The 11420-nt window shown below is 37.5% G+C and overlaps 1 protein-coding gene across 1 annotated transcript in view; it reads right to left on the bottom strand.

The window, feature by feature from the left end:
- Window positions 1-10461, bottom strand: part of EPS8 (epidermal growth factor receptor pathway substrate 8) — a 113087-nt gene extending 102626 nt beyond the window's left edge. The window contains exon 1 of the mRNA XM_008586533.1: window positions 10436-10461. The gene's annotated coding sequence lies outside the window, so the exon portion shown is untranslated. The remainder of the gene's footprint in view (window positions 1-10435) is intronic.
- Window positions 10462-11420: the final 959 nt, after the last annotated feature.

Here is an 11420-nt window from a genome sequence, read left to right as displayed (position 1 = left end):
TTGTAATAACTTCATGAAAGTATAGTTGTTATATCTTCTTCCCCGCCCCCCCCCCGTTTTTTTTTTTGTGTGTGTGTGTGTGTGTGTGTGTATGTGAGTGAATTGATTTGTTTTTTGTTTTTATTTTTTTTTAGCTCCCACCAATAAGTGAGAACATGTGGTATTTCTTTTTCTCTGCCTGACTCGTTTCACTCAGTATTATTCTTTCAAGGTCCATCCATGTTGTTGCAAATGGCAGTATTTCATTTGTTTTTATAGCTGAGTAGTATTCCATTGTGTAGATATACCACATTTTCTGTATCCACTCATCCGATGATGGACATTTGGGTTGATTCCAGCTCTTGGCTATTGTGAAGAGTGCTGCAATGAACATTGGGAAACAAGTATATCTTCGACTTGATGATTTCCATTCCTTTGGATATATTCCCAGGAGTGGGATAGCTGGGTCGTATGGTAGGTCTATCTTCAGCTGTTTGAGGAACCTCCAAACCATTTTCCATAGGGGTTGCACCATTGTGCATTCCCACCAACAATGTAAGAGAGTTCCTTTTTCTCCGCAGCCACGCCAGCATTTATCTTTCGGTGTCTTTTGGATTTTTGCCATCCTAACTGGGGTGAGATGGTATCTCAGTGTGGTTTTGATTTGCATTTCCTGGATGCTGAGTGATGTTGAGCATTTTTTCATATGACTGTTGGCCATTTGCATATCTTCTTTAGAGAAATGCTTACTTAGTTCTTTTGCCCATTTTTTGATTGGGTTGCTTGTTTTTTTCTTGTAAAGTTGTTTGAGTTCTTTATATATTCTGGATATTAGTCCTTTGTTGGATGTGTATTTTGCAAATATTTTCTCCCACTCTGTTGGTTGTCTTTTAGCTCTGTTAATTGTTTCTTTTGCTGTGCAGAAGCTTTTTAGTTTGATATAGTCCCATTTGTTTATTTTTCCTTTGGTTGCCCGTGCTTTTGGGGACATATTCATGAAGTCTGTGCCCAGCCCTATTTGCTGAAGGGTTTCTCCTATGTTTTCTTTAATAAGTTTTATTGTTTCGGGGTGTATATTTAAATCCTTGATCCATTTTGAGTTGATTTTAGTACATGGTGAGAGATGTGGGTCTAGTTTCAATCTCCTGCAAATGGATAACCAGTTATCCCAGCACCCTTTGCTGAAGAGGGAGTCCTGACCCCAGTGAATAGGCTTAATGCCTTTGTCGAAGATCAAATGGCAGTAAGTGCGTGGGTTGATTTCAGGGTGCTCTATTCTATTCCATTGATCAGAGTCTCTGTTATTATACCAATACGGTATAATATAGTGTTTTTTTTTTTTTCCTTTTTGTCTTTTTTACTGACCGGTAACAGGATCGCAACCCTCGGTGCTGCGCCCATACCAGGGACCGGCAACAGGATCGCAACCCTCGGTGTTGTGCCCGCACCGCGCTCAACCAGTGAGCGGGAACTGGTCTCTACATGGGATCCGAACCCTCGGCGAGAGCGCCGCCGCGCTCCCAAGCAGCGCACTCTCCAGTGTGCCACCAGGCCGGCCCTAGAGTGTAGTGTTGATAACACCAAGGTCTGGGGTTTGACCCCCATACCAGCCAGATGCCCAAAAAAAAACCCACAAAAAAACAAAAAACTAAAAACCTCCAAAGCATTCCCTTAACTAAACTTCATAACTACGTTAATGAATTAATGACACGTGATGCACCAAAAAATAAACTAAAAAGGACACTTCTCTATACAATTTATTTCAGAATTATTTACATTGAAATAAGACTAAACAGTTTATCCTTTCCATAGCCATTTCCCTTAATATAATATTTACTTAAGTTAAATTGAAGAAACAGTTTCCAAGTCCAGCTGCTGAAGAACAGAAACCTCTTTTAAAACACTCCAGGTACAGTAGATGCAAGGATATCTTCCTAAAGGTAGAGATAAGTGGGTCAAATAAAATATTTTATGTACTATTCCCAGAGCATACATGGAGATTTATATGCCACAGGATACTGACACTTGTCTTATGATTTGGCCAGTAAAATCAGCCAAAACTTTAGAGCAAGGGTAAAAATAAATCAGGCCATAAACATGTCAAGGAACCTCACCTATTTAAACTACCAAAAAGCTGTACACAGTGTTTATATGGGTAGTTAAAATTTGTGTAAATTGATAGTGCTCTTTATGGTATAGAAGAGTCTTATGAAATAACAGACATATTACAGGAAAATCAACACATCCAAGAATACATTCAAAAAAGGATCAATATAGCCATAACCATGGCACAAAACTAAAGAAAGCACTACAGTTCCCAGCACCAAAACAGCGACTTAACCAGCTATTTACTTTTGTTCACTATCTAGTATATTGTAAGTACAATGTTATTTCTTGTTTATTTTTTATTTTATTTATTTATTTATTTATTTATTTATTTATTTATTTATTTATTTATTGTGTGTGTGTGTGTGTGTGTGTGTGTGTGTGTCCGTGTGTGTCCAGTAAGGGGGTCGTAACCCTAGGCGTGGTGTCGCCCTTACCGTGCTCAGCCAGTGAGCACACTGGCCATCCCTATATAGGATCCAAACCCGCGGCAGCACCGCTGCGCTCCCAGCACTGCACTCTCCCGAGTGAGCCAGGGGGCCGGCCCTCTTGTTTGTTTTTAAATAGTATAAATCTTAACCTTCCACTTAATTACTAGTAACAGAAAAATAACAAAAAGGTTCCTTCTGAATAAGATTAAATATAACAAATCAATAAGAACTACAAAAATAAAAGACATATATAAATATCTATAGATTAAGAATTATATGTTTGACACTAAACTCAAATTTGATACTTAAAACACCATAATTATAAAATTGTATTTTTTGAAAGAGTTGTTCTTTCAAAGCTTCTATTAATTGACTATTTAAACATTTACAAGTTCCATTAATATACATGTGTTTAAAAAAAAAAAACTTCAAATACACATATTCAACTACACTCTAGGTCCCAAGCAAAATGTTTACACAGAAATTTGGCAGTGTTAAGTCTGTGGACTCAAAGCCAATAACAACCTAACAAGGTTAAACTTGGTTAACAAGCAAAACTTCACAGTAACACACTGTATAAACAATCAAAAGCAGTTAATATTCATGGAACAATCACAGTGCTTTGCACATAAGATTAAGTTCAAAGTAATTTTAAGAAAACTTGATAGATTATATCTGTGGATCCCCCCAACTGTTAATCATTAAGACCTTATCTTATCCAAATATGAGGGGGAAATTATTCTCTTAAACACCATGACCTACAGGAAGGAAATCCTTTAAATCCCTATCTATGTAAGCAAGAAGACGGGAGGCAGAAGGCAGGACCCTGTGGAGACTGGGCTACCACCAATTTCACCAAGTTCAGAATCTACTTGGAATACCAAACGGGAATTTAAAAAACTGTCAAAGGGCTTACTTGGACTAAAAGTATTGCTACATGTTTCAAGGTGTACAAATAAGCTCTATAATAATTATGCCTTTGAGAGCTCTCCTTAGCAAAGAAAATATTCACAAATTCAAATTTACCTACCCACACAATCCAGGCAAAACTCCTCTAAGCAATCTTCCAGGCAATAATGAGAGGACATTCCTCTCAGCTCACTTATATGCCAAGTGACCTTTGGCATATTAACAGAGAGGGTGGGACTCAATGCTTAAGTTTCACCATTGGACTATAATGAACAAAGTTTTTCCTTTTGGTTACTCTAGGGCGGTAACTAAGACTTCCTCTTCTTGTCAAGCGAGTAAACATAGCTACTAGCACATTTCCAACTCTTGCCTAAGATGGCAAAAAAAGGTTTAAATGATGCAAATTATAATGGCTAGTGTTGATTAAGAACCTGCTATGTACTCTAACAGATAGACACCATTATTACTCTCATTTTAAAGAGACAGAATCTGAGAAATAGCAGTTAATAAGTAACTCACAGGAATTCTGTGTGCAGAAGTATGATCAATTGACTTCATAAAGAAAACCGTCCACTACAAACACTTAGAAAAGATGAAAATAAATGTAACAAATTAAATACATAGCTTTACTGGCAGTAAAGAAAATCCTCCGGTACCAAACCAAATCTAGAACCAATGGCCAAACTGGTAATCACAAAAGCAGTGCTGCCACATGTGGCTGTTCAGCACCGAAGGCTAGATTGAAACTGGTAATGAGACGCCCTCTCCAGGAGAAAGTATCAAAGGAAAGTGCATCCTCAAGAGAGCAGAGCTGTGCTAGATTTCCAGACACCTTTTTCTTCAACACAGGATACAACCTGCACAACTGGACACAGCAATCCTGATGCTCATGCGGGGACATAAGAAGAGGTCTTGGGCACACTGAGGTACAAAGTTGGTTCTGAGGTCCTTCCATAACACCAGAGCTGCCTTTAAAGGGCTGCAATCTCAGTTTTAAAAGGGGGATTCACCCATTGCCTTAGTAAGACTCCCAGGGAGCTTGTCTCTGAGAATCTGAGTGAGGGCACAGAGAACACTGCAAGCAGAAATTAAAATCCTAAACCTGTGACACAACAGTCTGAATCTTATTTGTAAGAGAACTGCCAAGATAAGCAATTAAGAATCTCCAAACTAAGAGGGGTCAGTGGTATCCCTGTAGTATGAGGGTACTTCAAAAAAATTCATGGAAAGATTCATATTTTTTAATTCTGTTTTTCCACGAACTTTTTGAAGTACCCTCGCATCTGCAAAAAACAAACATAAAACCATTTTAAGGAAACACTCCATAACTAAGGCCACATGGATTTCTTCAGGTAGAAAATCCAAAACAAAATAAAAATAATAAATAATCTCCACTATAGATGAGTTTATAATCCAGAAATTACAAGGCTGGCCAGTTAGCTTAGTTGGTTAGAGTGCAGCCTTGTAACACCAAGGTCAGGGGTTTGGTTCTCCATATCAGCCAGCCACAAAAAAAAAGAAAAGAAATTACAAGATATGTGAGGAAATAATTTACTGTGATTGAGCATTAACAGATACAGCAAATAGAAAATACAGCACTCAACTAATTTTTTAATATGAAGACCTAAAAAAAGCATACTTAAATTATTAAATAAATGTAAGAAGAAAAAACTAGAAAAAACTGACTATAAAAATCAGTAGGTTTTACAAAAACCAAATAGAATTTATTTGCATAAACATATGCACATTTCCTTGCATAGAGCATAAACATACCCACATTTCTCTGCAAAGAGTGCCCAGGTTTCTATAACTTAAAGAGAATTGCATCACTATAAAACTCATTTGGAAAAGCAATCATCAATGCCAGAATTCCATTGTCTGGCAGAACCTGTTCTACACCAACTTTTGTTTTTTACTGAGCTCCTGGCCACTCTGCCCTGCAACTCCTCATTCCTCTAAATTCTGACACATCCCTGAGGCCATTCTTTACCATCTCCAGCACCTTGCAAATAGATGGAGAGGAAAACTGTGATGTGCCACCCAGGTCCCCTTTCAGGACTGAAGGATTTATTCCCCAGCTGCTGTAGTGCTGCCAGCAGACAGCTCTCAGCGCTCAGCATTTTTGAGAATGGCCTTGGCTGAAGAGTCTCCTCACCCAACATCACACCCCCTTTTCAGGACAGGCTTCATCTAAAGACTGGTTGACATGCAGAATAGACTTGCTCCTTTCTCCCCAACTGGGGACAATGATGAAGAGCTATCCCAGCTTTAGAGCTGCCCACAAGGTCAGATCTTATCTGAGACTACATGGCAGCCCAATTTCCCCTATGCCCATTACTACTGGTCCTTTCTTCCCTTCCACCGGGGTTGATCCCAAGAGCACTTTCTAATAACTTCCCACACAATAATTTCCATCTCAAAGCCTGCTTCCTGGGGAACCTAAACTGTGACAGAAGGGTATTCAGGAAAAAATGGCAGCATAACAGATACTCAAGGGAGTGACAAGAGAAGAATATTCAAGTCTTAAAACCAACAGGGAAAAGAGAAGAAAGTACTAATATAATCTCTTTGATTAGGAGATCAGTATTCAAAGTATTCAAAGCAGAAAGGATAGCCTTCAAAATAAACAATATAGTTATAAAATCCCAGACCAACATTTCAAGGTGTATCACCGAACTTGAGGCTGAAAGGGATCTGAGAGGGTTTCCCAATTCCAACCCCTGTCACTTTGAAGATAATGTCTCTTGGGCCCATGGGTCTTCCAAATGCCAATAAATGCTGCTGCTTGGAAATAAAGTTTTCTAATAATAAGTTAAGAGGTACAGTTAATATCCTTTTGTTAAAAATACAGTATTCTGATATACCTTTTGCTTCTGAATCATCAGTAAAGATGTTAATAAAGTCATATAATTGGCTAATCTGGTACTGGCTGGTATATGACTAATCATTGTCCAGAATAGTAATTAAAAACTGGATGGCGGCTGGCTGATTAGCTCAGTTGGTTAGAGTGCAGTCTTGTAACACTGAGGTCAAGGGTTCAGATCCCCATAACAGCCAGCCACCAAAACAAAAAACAAAAAAACTGTACAAACAAAAACCATCTATAATACTGCATATACACACAGGATTCCGGTGACATGGGGCAAATCTAAGTAAGGCTCACAGGTATTTGTTGATTCCCTCAGCTTTCTAAGATTGGGCAGTTCACTAGAAGTAGCCACATGAAATATTAAATATTTGGAATGTGATAGATTTGGTTACTGCACATTTTCCCACAGCTTTTGAAGGAAGCTAGATGTGTACATACACATCTCTACCTGTAACTACGTCCTATATCCCACACTTTATAAACACTAATATAGAGGTAGACAAAATAGGCTGTAATATAAACTGCCAATCAGAATGATCAAATCTGAAATGACATGAGGCCATCTGCACAGATTGTCAGGACAGCCAAGCAGAATGGATCAACAATGTCAATCCACTCATCTTGGAAGTATAAGCAGAAATTCTCTCTCAGTTCCCATACAGTGCAACCCCAGTTCCTCATCTACCTTTCATTCCTTCCTCTCCTAACATTCACTATCTGCTTTCTCTTCTCTAAACCAACCTGCTGTGGACTGAATGTCTCCTCAAAACTTACTGAAGATTGATCTCCATCGTAGCAGTGTTAAGAGGGTAGGAAATCAGAATATGGCAGTGTTGAAAGGTAGGGCCTTTAACTAGTGATTGGATCATGAGGACTAAGCCCTCGTGAATGGATTGATCTATTCATGGATTGACGGGTTATTCGTTTAGTGGCTTTTTACTGGAGTGGCTTTATATGAAGAGCAAGTGAGCATGTTAAAGAGCTCTCAAGCCATTCTCATTATGGGATATGCTGATTGACAGGGAACTCTGTTGAGCTACCACCAAGAAGAAGCTCTCCCTGGCCTTTGGACTTCTCAGCCTCCGAAATAAATTTTGTTTCTTTATACATTACCCAGTTTCAGGTGTTCTTTTATAAGCAACAGAAAACCGACTCATACACACCCGCATTCTCCTTCCAACTTTAATATCTTTTTTAATGGGAGTAAAAAATTAATGTACTACTAATATGAGAGAATCCAAAAGGAGTTTCTAAAACTTCTTTTAAAAAACTCTAAACTACATATTGTCAAATTTAAATTGTATACAAGGTAAGCTAGCTAAATTCATATGGACAGAATGACCCCTTGAATGCTTTAGCATCTCATGTATATGAGATGTAATACAATTCATATTTGGGGAGAAGCATATCTAACTACTAATATTTATAGGCACACAAAAGAGCAAACATGCATAGCATGTAAATGAGAGGAAAAACCAATTTGTTCATATAAAAAAAGGTTAAATGAGTCAGCATGAGTTTGGAGTAATTGTTTGGTCACAGAATCTCGATTACAAAAAAATGTATAAATGAGTACTTCTTGTAATGAAAAAATATAAACAGCCGGACCAATATTATTCATTTGTCCCATAAATTATTTAGAAGAGTTAGATGAAAATTAAATCTTCAAGTCTACATATGGCATGAGTCTCTTACAAATTAGTGAAATACTGATTTGAGAAAGATGAACTGCAAAATTATGTACCAGGTTATGTAAGTGAACAAAACAGTAGTTTTGCCTTAAAATGGCAAAGTTTAGGAATACACTAAGGGAGACATCATGCAAACTTACTTGATTATAGATTCTGAATGTCATTTTCAACCTAGGAGTCACTGTACAGTTCCAATAATACATGATTTTATTTGGCAATTTCAATAAAAAAGCCAACAAATTTCTGGAAAAAATAATGAAAACAACAAAAAAAGTGATTACCTTTTTCTGTTCATGTCATGACCAAAGAGAAGTTTAAAGTGTAAAGATCTCAGCACTAGGAAACCAAAGGCTTGTGTTTATGCACCAAGACTGCCATTTAATAGCTCTGTAACCTTGGGTAAGTAACTAAACCTCTCTTAGCCTCCATTCCTCACCTGAAAAATGAGACCCATGAGACCAATTTGTAAGGTCTCATTAAGACCTAATATTCTAGAATGTTGTCCTAATTCAAATTTAAAAAGAGAAAATCTACTTATTAGATTTTGGCTAACACAGTAATTAGCAGTTTTGCTCTTTTCAATGCAAAATGGTTAATTTTCAGAAAAACAAAATAACCAAATAGTCAGAAAACCTAATGATAAAGGAGGAAAAATTTCAGTTGCTAGGAAGATATCTGTAAACTCACCTCACAAATTATCAAATAAGTTTTTATAGAACTTCCCATTTCCACCGAAAAATACACATTTAAATACAAACTGCTGAAACACAACAGGTACTAAGAACTTCTGAGAGGCAGGGAAAATGAAAGCCTTTAGCATGTAGTACCCATATTTCCCATCATTATTAAGAACCTTCCTCATTTCATTTGACTCAGATGGTACTAGCATTCCATGGAATTGGTTGGGTGAATGCATAGCAAAAGACCTGACAGAACGGTTCTTGTAAAACAGCTTTCTTAAACGTATAATGTCATCCTGAAAACTGTCTTCTCCACAAAAAGTTAAAATCTAAAAAAAAAAAGAGGAAATGACAGGACTACTTCAGCTTATTAAAATCATGAGTGCTTCTGGGTTCTTAAGTGCCATTTAGGAAGAAAAAGGCATTTCATATAGAAGTATCAATCCTTCCTACAGAATTCTTACCTTAACTCAGTAATAAGTCAGGAAATTGTCACAGTAGGTAGGTAATGAGACTTAACCTCTCCAATCTGTAATCATGTGCTACAGCACTAGGAAGGAAGGGAAGAGGGCAAATCAGCAATACAGAAAAGGAAATGTGAATGCTGGTGAGGTGTCATCTCATCAAAAAATCAGGAGAAATGCCCAAGTGTAATTCCAAAGCATGTACCTACTGAAACACTGCAAAAAATCATCACGTATGAGGGTATTCAAAAAGTTTGTGGAAAAATGGAATTAAAAGATAATACAGGGGCTGCCCAGTTAGCTCAGTTGGTTAGAGCATGGTGTTATAGCACCAAGGTCAAAGGTTTAGACCCCCAGAGCCAGCTGGTCGCCCCCACCCTCCCCCACCCTACCCCCTCCAAAAAGACAATACAAATCCTCCCATGAACTTTCTGGAGACCCCTCGTGTATACTTTAACAAGCTAATACTGAGCAAGCAGCCCTGAAAAGTCAAATCAGGAGACATTAAAATAAACAGAAAGAAATGCCTGTTTTCAGAGAAACATTTCAGAAAAAGTTGTGTAAATAGTTGTTAGAATGATATATCTTATGTCATCCTTTGAAAATAAAACCTGCAATTAAATTCGCACATCAAATGATCCTTGAAGCTTGTATGTTGCGAATAACTAGGAGCAACAGAGGGGCTTAAATCAGACAAGCTGTGTCCGTGGCACACAGAAGAACCGCAGTCATATAAAGAGAAGACGTTACAGCAGCACTTCAACACAATGTGAAGCGGAATGCCACAGACACACTGATATTAAATTGCGAGAGGATATAACAGCTTTAAAAGTGGCTTAACTTCTTTGAATATCATTGGACTACAGTTTGCCCAGGCAGCAGAATTTAGTTATAGCCTTTGGCTGAAAACTGTTAATACAGTTAAGGTTTACCCTGATTGGGCAAAATATTAAGGATCACTTTCAAGTTTACTTTCAGTTGATAAAATGTTGATTCTCCAAACCAATTCTTAATGTTTGTTTAGTTTGCAGTTTCAAGACATTTTAATAATAATTTTAATACTAGTATCTAATTCCCTTGCATTCTTGATATGTGCTATGGAAAACAGATTAAACCTATGTGAAGAGATGGCATGTTATGGTCAAAAGAGCCATGGATTTGAAATCTAAACCTTAATTTTTCCCCTGGCTCTACAATATAATGTTACATGACCTTAAACAAATCATTAATATAGGTAATAGAATGCAGTTGTAAAGAACCTGGGTTCATGTGCAAAACAGGTTCGAATCCCAACTCTGTTACTTACAGCTGTACAACTTTGGCCACTTGACTTCACTGTCTGTTTGCTTGTCTACAAAACAAAAATAACAGTATCTTCTTCAGAGAGGCAGAATAACATAATGCATGTAAAAAGCATAGCATAACGACTGCTAACTGTAAGTAATAAATGGTAGATTAGAAAACAACACAACTTCTCTGAGTTTTCTCCTCTAAATAACTCAAATATTTTCTCCTTGCGGAATGGTGCTTAGGAGCAAATGGTGTAACATAAATTGTAACTTTTCACACTGGTCATACTATTGATATAACCAGAGCATACTGTAAAGGATGATCCTTGGCAGTCATACTCTGCAAATTGTTACAAATAATCCATATACCTAATGCTCATAAAATTGGGTGCTTCTCAAAAGCAAATCTGTTCATGTCATTTACCCAGTTAGAACTCTTCAGTATTGTCTGAATACAGTTATGGTAAAATCAAAACCTCATACCACCACCTAAAAGGACTTTCAGGATTTGACCCTTGCCTCAGTTTCCAACTTTGTCTCTTTCCACTTCCTTTTCATTCATTTTGGCCCAGCCCTGAACTCCTTGGACATGTTGTACCCTTTGCCTGGAACTCAATTTCTCCATCCCTTAGCACTTCTCATCCTTTAAGCCTTAGCTGAGCAATGGCTTACTCAGAGAAGCACACCCAGATATTTAAAGTATAAGATTACCCGTCTCCCTGCCTAACCACCTCCCGCTGCTACACACATTACTCTGTATATGAGGACATTTCTTATTTTCTTCCTACCACTTACTACAATTGGTGACTCTGTATGTTACTTATTTGTGGTTTGTCTTTCCCATTAGAATATATGTTTTTTGAGAGCAGAGGCTAGTCTTTGTTGTTTACCACTGTCACTGTATCCCCAGCACTTGGCATAATAGGTGGCATGAAATAGGTAAAGGTAATCAAATTATATGTCAACATGTACTCAGAGTGAAAAGAATGCAAGAAAATGCTA

The sequence above is a fragment of the Galeopterus variegatus genome, unplaced genomic scaffold (genome assembly GCF_000696425.1).
Source record: "Galeopterus variegatus unplaced genomic scaffold, G_variegatus-3.0.2 Scaffold4013, whole genome shotgun sequence".
Lineage (NCBI taxonomy): Eukaryota > Metazoa > Chordata > Mammalia > Dermoptera > Cynocephalidae > Galeopterus > Galeopterus variegatus.
This window is presented reverse-complemented; position numbering and strand designations above follow the sequence as displayed.